Genomic DNA, 16,054 nt, shown 5'->3' on the forward strand with positions numbered 1-16,054 from the left:
GGTGACCTTTGGGACATGGTTTTACCCCCTTAGGAAAGTGCAATCATCATGAAACGTTCAGATCACTTACAACTCAATAGATTCTACCTTCCTGTAACGTTTCAGCCTGATTGGACCTTGTTTTCACACAAATGAACCCAGAATGATGTGAAATTGTGCTTCGTGCAACATAATTCTGGGTGCCATTTAAAAACCATAAGTGCTAATGACTCCATTCCTTTTTGTGGTTGTAGAGGCTGTTGCTTGGAGTACCGTAAAACAAACCTGATCTCTCTAGGACATTCAGAAGCCAAATTATAAGCCCAAAAAGGTGTAACTGGACTACTTCTTTAAATTGACACCAGATCCGGTGACATTTGGGACATGGTTTGACCCCCTTAGGAAAGTGCTATCATCATGAAACGTTCAGATCACTTACAACTCAATAGATTCTACCTTCCTGTAACGTTTCAGCCTGATTGGACCTTGTTTTCACACAAATGAACCCAGAATGATGTGAAATTGTGCTTCGTGCAACATAATTCTGGGTGCCATTTAAAAACCATAAGTGCTAATGTCTCCATTCCTTTTTGTGGTTGTAGGGGCTGTTGATTGGAGTACAATAAAAAAAAACCTGACCTCTCTAGGACATTCAGAAGCCAAGTTGTAAGCCCACAAATGTGCAACTGGACTACTTCTTTAAAGTGACACCAGATCCGGTGACCTTTGGGACATGGTTTCACCCCCTTAGGAAAGTGCTATCATCATGAAACGTTCAGATCACTTACAACTCAATAGATTCTACCTTCCTGTAACGTTTCAGCCTGATTGGACCTTGTTTTCACACAAATGAACCCAGAATGATGTGAAATTGTGCTTCGTGCAACATAATTCTGGGTGCCATTTAAAAACCATAAGTGCTAATGTCTCCATTCCTTTTTGTGGTTGTAGGGGCTGTTGATTGGAGTACACTAAAACAAACCTGATCTCTCTAGGACATTCCGAAGCCAAGTTATAAGCCCACAAATGTGTAACTGGACAACTTCTTTAAATTGACACCAGATCCGGTGACCTTTGGGACATGGTTTGACCCCCTTAGGAAAGTGCTATCATCATGAAACGTTCAGATCACTTACAACTCAATAGATTCTACCTTCCTCTAACGTTTCAGCCTGACTGGACCTTGTTTTCACACAAATGAACCCAGAATGATGTGAAATTGGGCTTCGTGCAACATAATTCTGGGTGCCATTTAAAAACCATAAGTGCTAATGACTCCATTCCTTTTTGTGGTTTTAGGGGCTGTTGATTGGAGTACACTAAAACAAACCTGATCTCTCTAGGACATTCAGAAGCCAAGTTATAAGCCCACAAATGTGTAACTGGACTACTTCTTTAAATTGACACCAGATCCGGTGACCTTTGGGACATGGTTTGACCCCCTTAGTAAAGTGCTATCATCATGAAACGTTCAGATCACTTACAACTCAATAGATTCTACCTTCCTGTAACGTTTCAGCCTGATTGGACCTTGTTTTCACACAAATGAACCCAGAATTATGTGAAATTGTGCTTCGTTCAACATAATTCCGGGTGCCATTTACAAAGCATAAGTGCTAATGACTCCATTCCTTTTTGTGGTTGTAGGGGCTGTTGATTGGAGTATACTAAAACAAACCTGATCTCTCTTGGACATTCAGAAGCCAAGTTATAAGCCCACAAATGTGTAACTGGACTACTTCTTTAAATTGACACCAGATCCGGTGACCTTTGGGACATGGTTTGACCCCCTTAGGAATGTGCGATCATCATGAAACGTTCAGATCACTTACAACTCAATAGATTCTACCTTCTTGTAACGTTTCAGCCTGATTGGACCTTGTTTTCAAACAAATGGACCCAGAATGATGTGAAATTGTGCTTTGTGCACTATAAATCTGGGTGCCATTTACAAACCATAAGTGCTAATGACTCCATTCCTTTTTGTGGTTGTAGGGACTGTTGATTGGAGTACACAAAAACAAACCTGACCTCTCTAGGACATTCAGAAGCCAAGCTATAAGCCCACAAATGTGTAACTGGACTACTTCTTTAAAGTGACACCAGATCCGGTGACCTTTGGGACACGGTTTGACCCCCTTAGGAAAGTGCTATCATCATGAAACGTTCAGATCACTTACAACTCAATAGATTCTACCTTCCTGTAACGTTTCAGCCTGATTGGACCTTGTTTTCACACAAATGAACCCGGAATGATGTGAAATTGTGCTTCGTGCAACATAATTCTGGGTGCCATTTACAAACCGTAAGTGCTAATGACTCCATTCCTTTTTGTGGTTGTAGGGGCTGTTGATTGGAGTACACTAAAACAAACCTAACCTCTCTAGGACATTCAGAAGCCAAGTTATAAGCCCACAAATGTGTAACTGGACTACTTCTTTAAATTGACACCAGATCCGGTGACCTTTGGGACATGGTTTTACCCCCTTAGGAAAGTGCAATCATCATGAAACGTTCAGATCACTTACAACTCAATAGATTCTACCTTCCTGTAACGTTTCAGCCTGATTGGACCTTGTTTTCACACAAATGAACCCAGAATGATGTGAAATTGTGCTTCGTGCAACATAATTCTGGGTGCCATTTAAAAACCATAAGTGCTAATGACTCCATTCCTTTTTGTGGTTGTAGAGGCTGTTGCTTGGAGTACCGTAAAACAAACCTGATCTCTCTAGGACATTCAGAAGCCAAATTATAAGCCCACAAAGGTGTAACTGGACTACTTCTTTAAATTGACACCAGATCCGGTGACATTTGGGACATGGTTTGACCCCCTTAGGAAAGTGCTATCATCATGAAACGTTCAGATCACTTACAACTCAATAGATTCTACCTTCCTGTAACGTTTCAGCCTGATTGGACCTTGTTTTCACACAAATGAACCCAGAATGATGTGAAATTGTGCTTCGTGCAACATAATTCTGGGTGCCATTTAAAAACCATAAGTGCTAATGTCTCCATTCCTTTTTGTGGTTGTAGGGGCTGTTGATTGGAGTACACTAAAACAAACCTGACCTCTCTAGGACATTCAGAAGCCAAGTTATAAGCCCACAAATGTGTAACTGGACTACTTCTTTAAAGTGACACCAGATCCGGTGACATTTGGGACATGGATTGACCCCCTTAGGAAAGTGCTATCATCATGAAACGTTCAGATCACTTACAACTCAATAGATTCTACCTTCCTGTAACATTTCAGCCTGATTGGACCTTGCTTTCACACAAATGAACCCAGAATGATGTGAAATTGTGCTTCGTGCAACATAATTCTGGGTGCCATTTACAAACCATAAGTGCTAATGACTCCATTCCTTTTTGTGGTTGTAGGGGCTTTTGATTGGAGTACACTAAAACAAACCTAACCTCTCTAGGACATTCAGAAGCCAAGTTATAAGCCCACAAAGGTGTAACTGGACTACATCTTTAAAGTGACACCAGGCCCGGTGAACTTTGGGACATGGTTTTACCCCCTATAGGAATGTGCGATCATCTTGAAACGTTCAGATCACTTACAACTCAATAGATTCTACCTTCTTGTAGTGTTTCAGCCTGATTGGACCTTGTTTTCACACAAATGGACCCAGAATGATGTGAAATTGTGCTTCCTGCAACATAATTCTGGGTGCCATTTACAAACCATAAGTGCTAATGTCTCCATTCCTTTTTGTGGTTGTAGGGGCTGTTGATTGGAGTACAATAAACAAAAACCTGACCTCTCTAGGACATTCAGAAGCCAAGTTGTAAGCCCACAAATGTGCAACTGGACTACTTCTTTAAAGTGACACCAGATCCGAGGACCTTTGGGACATGGTTTGACCCCCTTAGGAAAGTGCTATCATCATGAAACGTTCAGATCACTTACAACTCAATAGATTCTACCTTCCTGTAACGTTTCAGCCTGATTGGACCTTGTTTTCACACAAATGAACCCAGAATGATGTGAAATTGTGCTTCGTGCAACATAATTCTGGGTGCCATTTAAAAACCATAAGTGCTAATGTCTCCATTCCTTTTTTTCGTTGTAGGGGCTGTTGATTGGAGTACACTAAAACAAACCTGACCTCTCTAGGACATTCAGAAGCCAAGTTATAAGCCCACAAATGTGTAACTGGACAACTTCTTTAAATTGACACCAGATCCGGTGACCTTTGGGACATGGTTTGACCCCCTTAGGAAAGTGCTATCATCATGAAACGTTCAGATCACTTACAACTCAATAGATTCTACCTTCCTGTAACGTTTCAGCCTGACTGGACCTTGTTTTCACACAAATGAACCCAGAATGATGTGAAATTGGGCTTCGTGCAACATAATTCTGGGTGCCATTTAAAAACCATAAGTGCTAATGACTCCATTCCTTTTTGTGGTTTTAGGGGCTGTTGATTGGAGTACACTAAAACAAACCTGATCTCTCTAGGACATTCAGAAGCCAAGTTATAAGCCCACAAATGTGTAACTGGACTACTTTAAATTGACACCAGATCCGGTGACCTTTGGGACATGGTTTGACCCCCTTAGTAAAGTGCTATCATCATGAAACGTTCAGATCACTTACAACTCAATAGATTCTACCTTCCTGTAACGTTTCAGCCTGATTGGACCTTGTTTTCACACAAATGAACCCAGAATGATGTGAAATTGTGCTTCGTGCAACATAATTCTGGGTGCCATTTAAAAATCATAAGTGCTAATGTCTCCATTCCTTTTTGTGGTTGTAGGGGCTGTTGATTGGAGTACAATAAAACAAACCTGACCTCTCTAGGACATTCAGAAGCCAAGTTATAAGCCCACAAATGTGTAACTGGACTACTTCTTTAAAGTAACACCAGATCCAGTGACCTTTGGGACATGGTTTGACCCCCTTAGGAAAGTGCTATCATCATGAAACGTTCAGATCACTTACAACTCAATAGATTCTACCTTCCTGTAACGTTTCAGCCTGATTGGACCTTGTTTTCACACAAATGAACCCAGAATGATGTGAAATTGTGCTTCGTGCAACATAATTCTGGGTGCCATTTACAAACCATAAGTGCTAATGACTCCATTCCTTTTTGTGGCTGTAGGGGCTTTTGATTGGAGTACACTAAAACAAACCTAACCTCTCTAGGACATTCAGAAGCCAAGTTATAAGCCCACAAAGGTGTAACTGGACTACATCTTTAAAGTGACACCAGGCCCGGTGACCTTTGGGACATGGTTTTACCCCCTATAGGAATGTGTGATCATCTTGAAACGTTCAGATCACTTACAACTCAATAGATTCTACCTTCCTGTAACGTTTCAGCCTGATTGGACCTTGTTTTCACACAAATGGACCCAGAATGATGTGAAATTGTGCTTCGTGCAACATAATTCTGGGTGCCATTTACAAAGCATAAGTGCTAATGACTCCATTCCTTTTTGTGGTTGTAGGGGCTGTTGATTGGAGTATACTAAAACAAACCTGATCTCTCTAGGACACTCAGAAGCCAAGTTATAAGCCCACAAATGTGTAACTGGACTACTTCTTTAAATTGACACCAGATCCGTTGACCTTTGGGACATGGTTTGACCCCCTTAGGAAAGTGCTATCATCATGAAACGTTCAGATCACTTACAACTCAATAGATTCTACCTTCATGTAACGTTTCAGCCTGATTGGACCTTGTTTTCACACAAATGAACCCAGAATTATGTGAAATTGTGCTTCGTTCAACATAATTCTGGGTGCCATTTACAAAGCATAAGTGCTAATGACTCCATTCCTTTTTGTGGTTGTAGGGGCTGTTGATTGGAGTATACTAAAACAAACCTGATCTCTCTAGGACATTCAGAAGCCAAGTTATAAGCCCACAAATGTGTAACTGGACTACTTCTTTAAATTGACACCAGATCCGGTGACCTTTGGGACATGGTTTGACCCCCTTAGGAAAGTGCTATCATCATGAAACGTTCAGATCACTTACAACTCAATAGATTCTACCTTCCTGTAACGTTTCAGCCTGATTGGACCTTGTTTTCACACAAATGGACCTAGAATGATGTGAAATTGTGCTTCGTGCAACATAATTCTGGGTGCCATTTAAAAACCATAAGTGCTAATGACTCCATTCCTTTTTGTGGTTGTAGGGGCTGTTGATTGGAGTATACTAAAACAAACCTGATCTCTCAGGGACATTCAGAAGCCAAGTTATAAGCCCACAAATGTGTAACTGGACTACTTCTTTAAATTGACACCAGATCCGGTGACCTTTGGGACATGGTTTGACCCCCTTAGGAAAGTGCTATCATCATGAAACATTCAGATCACTTACAACTCAATAGATTCTACCTTCCAGTAACGTTTCAGCCTGATTGGACCTTGTTTTCACACAAATGGACCCATAATGATGTGAAATTGTGCTTCGTGCAACATAATTCTGGGTGCCATTTAAAAATCATAAGTGCTAATGTCTCCATTCCTTTTTGTGGTTGTAGGGGCTGTTGATTGGAGTACACTAAAACAAACATGACCTCTCTAGGACATTCAGAAGCCAAGTTATAAGCCCACAAATGTGTAACTGGACTACTTCTTTAAAGTGACACCAGATCCGGTGACCTTTGGGACATGGTTTGACCCCCTTAGGAAAGTGCTATCATCAGGAAACGTTCAGATCACTTACAACTCAATAGATTCTACCTTCCTGTAACGTTTCAGCCTGATTGGACCTTGTTTTCACACAAATGAACCCAGAATGATGTGAAATTGTGCTTCGTGCAACATAATTCTGGGTGCCATTTACAAACCATAAGTGCTAATGACTCCATTCCTTTTTGTGGCTGTAGGGGCTTTTGATTGGAGTACACTAAAACAAACCTAACCTCTCTAGGACATTCAGAAGCCAAGTTATAAGCCCACAAAGGTGTAACTGGACTACATCTTTAAAGTGACACCAGGCCCGGTGACCTTCGGGACATGGTTTTACCCCCTATAGGAATGTGCGATCATCTTGAAACGTTCAGATCACTTAAAACTCAATAGATTCTACCTTCCTGTAACGTTTCAGCCTGATTGGACCTTGTTTTCACACAAATGGACCCAGAATGATGTGAAATTGTGCTTCGTGCAACATAATTCTGGGTTCCATTTACAAAGCATAAGTGCTAATGACTCCATTCCTTTTTGTGGTTGTAGGGGCTGTTGATTGGAGTATACTAAAACAAACCTGATCTCTCTAGGACATTCAGAAGCCAAGTTATAAGCCCACAAATGTGTAACTGGACTACTTCTTTAAATTGACACCAGATCCGTTGACCTTTGGTACATGGTTTGACCCCCTTAGGAAAGTGCTATCATCATGAAACGTTCAGATCACTTACAACTCAATAGATTCTACCTTCCTGTAACGTTTCAGCCTGATTGGACCTTGTTTTCACACAAATGGACCAAGAATGATGTGAAATTGTGCTTCGTGCAACATAATTCTGGGTGCAATTTACAAACCATAAGTGCTAATGTCTCCATTCCTTTTTGTGGTTGTAGAGGCTGTTGATTGGAGTACAATAAAACAAACCTGACCTCTCTAGGACATTCAGAAGCCAAGTTATAAGCCCACAAATGTGTAACTGGACTACTTCTTTAAAGTGACACCAGATCCGGTGACCTTTGGGACATGGTTTGACCCCCTTAGGAAAGTGCTATCATCATGAAACGTTCAGATCACTTACAACTCAATAGATTCTACCTTCCTGTAACGTTTCAGCCTGATTGGACCTTGTTTTCACACAAATGAACCCAGAATGATGTGAAATTGTGCTTCTTGCAACATAATTCTGGGTGCCATTTAAAAACCATAAGTGCTAATGTCTCCATTCCTTTTTGTGGTTGTAGGGGCTGTTGATTGGAGTACACTAAAACAAACCTGATCGCTCTAGGACATTCAGAAGCCAAGTTATAAGCCCACAAATGTGTAACTGGACAACTTCTTTAAATTGACACCAGATCCGGTGACCTTTGGGACATGGTTTGACCCCCTTAGGAAAGTGCTATCATCATGAAACGTTCAGATCACTTACAACTCAATAGATTCTACCTTCCTGTAACGTTTCAGCCTGACTGGACCTTGTTTTCACACAAATGAACCCAGAATGATGTGAAATTGGGCTTCGTGCAACATAATTCTGGGTGCCATTTAAAAACCATAAGTGCTAATGACTCCATTCCTTTTTGTGGTTGTAGGGGCTGTTGATTGGAGTAAACTAAAACAAACCTGATCTCTCTAGGACATTCAGAAGCCAAGTTATAAGCCCACAAATGTGTAACTGGACTACTTCTTTAAAGTGACACCAGATCCGGTGACCTTTGGGACATGGTTTGACCCCCTTAGGAAAGTGCTATCATCATGAAACGTTCAGATCACTTACAACTCAATAGATTCTACCTTCCTGTAACGTTTCAGCCTGATTGGACCTTGTTTTCACACAAATGAACCCAGAATGATGTGAAATTGTGCTTCGTGCAACATAATTCTGGGTGCCATTTAAAAACCATAAGTGCTAATGTCTCCATTCCTTTTTGTGGTTGTAGGGGCTGTTGATTGGAGTACACTAAAACAAACCTGATCGCTCTAGGACATTCAGAAGCCAAGTTATAAGCCCACAAATGTGTAACTGGACAACTTCTTTAAATTGACACCAGATCCGGTGACCTTTGGGACATGGTTTGACCCCCTTAGGAAAGTGCTATCATCATGAAACGTTCAGATCACTTACAACTCAATAGATTCTACCTTCCTGTAATGTTTCAGCCTGACTGGACCTTGTTTTCACACAAATGAACCCAGAATGATGTGAAATTGGGCTTCGTGCAACATAATTCTGGGTGCCATTTAAAAACCATAAGTGCTAATGACTCCATTCCTTTTTGTGGTTGTAGGGGCTGTTGATTGGAGTATACTAAAACAAACCTGATCTCTCTAGGACATTCAGAAGCCAAGTTATAAGCCCACAAATGTGTAACTGGACTACTTCTTTAAATTGACACCAGATCCGTTGACCTTTGGGACATGGTTTGACCCCCTTAGGAAAGTGCTATCATCATGAAACGTTCAGATCACTTACAACTCAATAGATTCTACCTTCCTGTAACGTTTCAGCCTGATTGGACCTTGTTTTCACACAAATGGACCCAGAATGATGTGAAATTGTGCTTCGTGCAACATAATTCTGGGTGCCATTTACAAACCATAAGTGCTAATGTCTCCATTCCTTTTTGTGGTTGTAGAGGCTGTTGATTGGAGTACAATAAAACAAACCTGACCTCTCTAGGACATTCAGAAGCCAAGTTATAAGCCCACAAATGTGTAACTGGACTACTTCTTTAAAGTGACACCAGATCCGGTGACCTTTGGGACATGGTTTGACCCCCTTAGGAAAGTGCTATCATCATTAAACGTTCAGATCACTTACAACTCAATAGATTCTACCTTCCTGTAACGTTTCAGCCTGATTGGACCTTGTTTTCACACAAATGAACCCAGAATGATGTGAAATTGTGCTTTGTGCAACATAATTCTGGGTGCCATTTAAAAACCATAAGTGCTAATGTCTCCATTCCTTTTTGTGGTTGTAGGGGCTGTTGATTGGAGTACACTAAAACAAACCTGATCGCTCTAGGACATTCAGAAGCCAAGTTATAAGCCCACAAATGTGTAACTGGACAACTTCTTTAAATTGACACCAGATCCGGTGACCTTTGGGACATGGTTTGACCCCCTTAGGAAAGTGCTATCATCATGAAACGTTCAGATCACTTACAACTCAATAGATTCTACCTTCCTGTAACGTTTCAGCCTGACTGGACCTTGTTTTCACACAAATGAACCCAGAATGATGTGAAATTGGGCTTCGTGCAACATAATTCTGGGTGCCATTTAAAAACCATAAGTGCTAATGACTCCATTCCTTTTTGAGGTTGTAGGGGCTGTTGATTGGAGTATACTAAAACAAACCTGATCTCTCTAGGACATTCAGAAGCCAAGTTATAAGCCCACAAATGTGTAACTGGACTACTTCTTTAAATTGACACCAGATCCGGTGACCTTTGGGACATGGTTTGACCCCCTTAGGAAAATGCTATCATCTTGAAACGTTCAGATCACTTACAACTCAATAGATTCTACCTTCCTGTAACGTTTGTAATGTTTCAGCCTGATTGGACCTTGTTTTCACACAAATGAACCCAGAATGATGTGAAATTGTGTTTTGTGCAACATAATTCTGGGTGCCATTTAAAAACCATAAGTGCTAATGTCTCCATTCCTTTTTGTGGTTGTAGGGGCTGTTGATTGGAGTACACTAAAACAAACCTGATCGCTCTAGGACATTCAGAAGCCAAGTTATAAGCCCACAAATGTGTAACTGGACAACTTCTTTAAATTGACACTAGATCCAGTGACCTTTGGGACATGGTTTGACCCCCTTAGGAAAGTGCTATCATCATGAAACGTTCAGATCACTTACAACTCAATAGATTCTACCTTCCTGTAACGTTTCAGCCTGACTGGACCTTGTTTTCACACAAATGAACCCAGAATGATGTGGAATTGGGCTTCGTGCAACATAATTCTGGGTGCCATTTAAAAACCATAAGTGCTAATGACTCCATTCCTTTTTGTGGTTGTAGGGGCTGTTGATTGGAGTATACTAAAACAAACCTGATCTCTCTAGGACATTCAGAAGCCAAGTTATAAGCCCACAAATGTGTAACTGGACTACTTCTTTAAATTGACACCAGATCCGGTGACCTTTGGGACATGGTTTGACCCCCTTAGGAAAATGCTATCATCTTGAAACGTTCAGATCACTTACAACTCAATAGATTCTACATTCCTGTAACGTTTCAGCCTGATTGGACCTTGTTTTCACACAAATGGACCCAGAATGATGTGAAATTGTGCTTCGTGCAACATAATTCTGGGTGCAATTTACAAACCATAAGTGCTAATGACTCCATTCCTTTTTGTGGTTTTAGGGGCTGTTGATTGGAGTACATTAAAACAAACCTGATCTCTATAGGACATTCAGAAGCCAAGTTATAAGCCCACAAATGTGTAACTGGACTACTTCTTTAAATTGACACCAGATCCGGTGACCTTTGGGACATGGTTTGACCCCCTTAGGAAAGTGCTATCATCATGAAACGTTCAGATCACTTACAACTCAATAGATTCTACCTTCCTGTAACGTTTCAGCCTGATTGGACCTTGTTTTCACACAAATGAACCCAGAATGATGTGAAATTGTGCTTCGTTCAACATAATTCTGGGTGCCATTTACAAAGCATAAGTGCTAATGACTCCATTCCTTTTTGTGGTTGTAGGGGCTGTTGATTGGAGTATACTAAAACAAACCTGATCTCTCTAGGACATTCAGAAGCCAAGTTATAAGCCCACAAATGTGTAACTGGACTACTTCTTTAAATTGACACCAGATCCGGTGACCTTTGGGACATGGTTTGACCCCCTTAGGAAAGTGCTATCATCATGAAACGTTCAGATCACTTACAACTCAATAGATTCTACCTTTCTGTAACGTTTCAGCCTGATTGGACCTTGTTTTCACACAAATGGACCTAGAATGATGTGAAATTGTGCTTCGTGCAACATAATTCTGGGTGCCATTTAAAAACCATAAGTGCTAATGACTCCATTCCTTTTTGTGGTTGTAGGGGCTGTTGATTGGAGTATACTAAAACAAACCTGATCTCTCAGGGACATTCAGAAGCCAAGTTATAAGCCCACAAATGTTTAACTGGACTACTTCTTTAAATTGACACCAGGCCCGGTGACCTTTGGGACATGGTTTGACCCCCTTAGGAAAGTGCTATCATCATGAAACATTCAGATCACTTACAACTCAATAGATTCTACCTTCCTGTAACGTTTCAGCCTGATTGGACCTTGTTTTCACACAAATGGACCCAGAATGATGTGAAATTGTGCTTCGTGCAACATAATTCTGGGTGCCATTTAAAAATCATAAGTGCTAATGTCTCCATTCCTTTTTGTGGTTGTAGGGGCTGTTGATTGGAGTACACTAAAACAAACCTGACCTCTCTAGGATATTCAGAAGCCAAGTTATAAGCCCACAAATGTGTATCTGGACTACTTCTTTAAAGTGACACCAGATCCGGTGACCTTTGGGACATGGTTTTACCCCCTATAGGAATGTGTGATCATCTTGAAACGTTCAGATCACTTACAACTCAATAGATTCTACCTTCCTGTAACGTTTCAGCCTGATTGGACCTTGTTTTCACACAAATGGACCCAGAATGATGTGAAATTGTGCTTCGTGCAACATAATTCTGGGTGCCATTTACAAAGCATAAGTGCTAATGACTCCATTCCTTTTTGTGGTTGTAGGGGCTGTTGATTGGAGTATACTAAAACAAACCTGATCTCTCTAGGACACTCAGAAGCCAAGTTATAAGCCCACAAATGTGTAACTGGACTACTTCTTTAAATTGACACCAGATCCGTTGACCTTTGGGACATGGTTTGACCCCCTTAGGAAAGTGCTATCATCATGAAACGTTCAGATCACTTACAACTCAATAGATTCTACCTTCATGTAACGTTTCAGCCTGATTGGACCTTGTTTTCACACAAATGAACCCAGAATTATGTGAAATTGTGCTTCGTTCAACATAATTCTGGGTGCCATTTACAAAGCATAAGTGCTAATGACTCCATTCCTTTTTGTGGTTGTAGGGGCTGTTGATTGGAGTATACTAAAACAAACCTGATCTCTCTAGGACATTCAGAAGCCAAGTTATAAGCCCACAAATGTGTAACTGGACTACTTCTTTAAATTGACACCAGATCCGGTGACCTTTGGGACATGGTTTGACCCCCTTAGGAAAGTGCTATCATCATGAAACGTTCAGATCACTTACAACTCAATAGATTCTACCTTCCTGTAACGTTTCAGCCTGATTGGACCTTGTTTTCACACAAATGGACCTAGAATGATGTGAAATTGTGCTTCGTGCAACATAATTCTGGGTGCCATTTAAAAACCATAAGTGCTAATGACTCCATTCCTTTTTGTGGTTGTAGGGGCTGTTGATTGGAGTATACTAAAACAAACCTGATCTCTCAGGGACATTCAGAAGCCAAGTTATAAGCCCACAAATGTGTAACTGGACTACTTCTTTAAATTGACACCAGATCCGGTGACCTTTGGGACATGGTTTGACCCCCTTAGGAAAGTGCTATCATCATGAAACATTCAGATCACTTACAACTCAATAGATTCTACCTTCCTGTAACGTTTCAGCCTGATTGGACCTTGTTTTCACACAAATGGACCCATAATGATGTGAAATTGTGCTTCGTGCAACATAATTCTGGGTGCCATTTAAAAATCATAAGTGCTAATGTCTCCATTCCTTTTTGTGGTTGTAGGGGCTGTTGATTGGAGTACACTAAAACAAACATGACCTCTCTAGGACATTCAGAAGCCAAGTTATAAGCCCACAAATGTGTAACTGGACTACTTCTTTAAAGTGACACCAGATCCGGTGACCTTTGGGACATGGTTTGACCCCCTTAGGAAAGTGCTATCATCAGGAAACGTTCAGATCACTTACAACTCAATAGATTCTACCTTCCTGTAACGTTTCAGCCTGATTGGACCTTGTTTTCACACAAATGAACCCAGAATGATGTGAAATTGTGCTTCGTGCAACATAATTCTGGGTGCCATTTACAAACCATAAGTGCTAATGACTCCATTCCTTTTTGTGGCTGTAGGGGCTTTTGATTGGAGTACACTAAAACAAACCTAACCTCTCTAGGACATTCAGAAGCCAAGTTATAAGCCCACAAAGGTGTAACTGGACTACATCTTTAAAGTGACACCAGGCCCGGTGACCTTCGGGACATGGTTTTACCCCCTATAGGAATGTGCGATCATCTTGAAACGTTCAGATCACTTAAAACTCAATAGATTCTACCTTCCTGTAACGTTTCAGCCTGATTGGACCTTGTTTTCACACAAATGGACCCAGAATGATGTGAAATTGTGCTTCGTGCAACATAATTCTGGGTTCCATTTACAAAGCATAAGTGCTAATGACTCCATTCCTTTTTGTGGTTGTAGGGGCTGTTGATTGGAGTATACTAAAACAAACCTGATCTCTCTAGGACATTCAGAAGCCAAGTTATAAGCCCACAAATGTGTAACTGGACTACTTCTTTAAATTGACACCAGATCCGTTGACCTTTGGTACATGGTTTGACCCCCTTAGGAAAGTGCTATCATCATGAAACGTTCAGATCACTTACAACTCAATAGATTCTACCTTCCTGTAACGTTTCAGCCTGATTGGACCTTGTTTTCACACAAATGGACCAAGAATGATGTGAAATTGTGCTTCGTGCAACATAATTCTGGGTGCAATTTACAAACCATAAGTGCTAATGTCTCCATTCCTTTTTGTGGTTGTAGAGGCTGTTGATTGGAGTACAATAAAACAAACCTGACCTCTCTAGGACATTCAGAAGCCAAGTTATAAGCCCACAAATGTGTAACTGGACTACTTCTTTAAAGTGACACCAGATCCGGTGACCTTTGGGACATGGTTTGACCCCCTTAGGAAAGTGCTATCATCATGAAACGTTCAGATCACTTACAACTCAATAGATTCTACCTTCCTGTAACGTTTCAGCCTGATTGGACCTTGTTTTCACACAAATGAACCCAGAATGATGTGAAATTGTGCTTCTTGCAACATAATTCTGGGTGCCATTTAAAAACCATAAGTGCTAATGTCTCCATTCCTTTTTGTGGTTGTAGGGGCTGTTGATTGGAGTACACTAAAACAAACCTGATCGCTCTAGGACATTCAGAAGCCAAGTTATAAGCCCACAAATGTGTAACTGGACAACTTCTTTAAATTGACACCAGATCCGGTGACCTTTGGGACATGGTTTGACCCCCTTAGGAAAGTGCTATCATCATGAAACGTTCAGATCACTTACAACTCAATAGATTCTACCTTCCTGTAACGTTTCAGCCTGACTGGACCTTGTTTTCACACAAATGAACCCAGAATGATGTGAAATTGGGCTTCGTGCAACATAATTCTGGGTGCCATTTAAAAACCATAAGTGCTAATGACTCCATTCCTTTTTGTGGTTGTAGGGGCTGTTGATTGGAGTAAACTAAAACAAACCTGATCTCTCTAGGACATTCAGAAGCCAAGTTATAAGCCCACAAATGTGTAACTGGACTACTTCTTTAAAGTGACACCAGATCCGGTGACCTTTGGGACATGGTTTGACCCCCTTAGGAAAGTGCTATCATCATGAAACGTTCAGATCACTTACAACTCAATAGATTCTACCTTCCTGTAACGTTTCAGCCTGATTGGACCTTGTTTTCACACAAATGAACCCAGAATGATGTGAAATTGTGCTTCGTGCAACATAATTCTGGGTGCCATTTAAAAACCATAAGTGCTAATGTCTCCATTCCTTTTTGTGGTTGTAGGGGCTGTTGATTGGAGTACACTAAAACAAACCTGATCGCTCTAGGACATTCAGAAGCCAAGTTATAAGCCCACAAATGTGTAACTGGACAACTTCTTTAAATTGACACCAGATCCGGTGACCTTTGGGACATGGTTTGACCCCCTTAGGAAAGTGCTATCATCATGAAACGTTCAGATCACTTACAACTCAATAGATTCTACCTTCCTGTAATGTTTCAGCCTGACTGGACCTTGTTTTCACACAAATGAACCCAGAATGATGTGAAATTGGGCTTCGTGCAACATAATTCTGGGTGCCATTTAAAAACCATAAGTGCTAATGACTCCATTCCTTTTTGTGGTTGTAGGGGCTGTTGATTGGAGTATACTAAAACAAACCTGATCTCTCTAGGACATTCAGAAGCCAAGTTATAAGCCCACAAATGTGTAACTGGACTACTTCTTTAAATTGACACCAGATCCGTTGACCTTTGGGACATGGTTTGACCCCCTTAG

This window comes from Nothobranchius furzeri, chromosome 17 (genome assembly GCF_043380555.1).
Source record: "Nothobranchius furzeri strain GRZ-AD chromosome 17, NfurGRZ-RIMD1, whole genome shotgun sequence".
Classification (NCBI taxonomy): domain Eukaryota; kingdom Metazoa; phylum Chordata; class Actinopteri; order Cyprinodontiformes; family Nothobranchiidae; genus Nothobranchius; species Nothobranchius furzeri.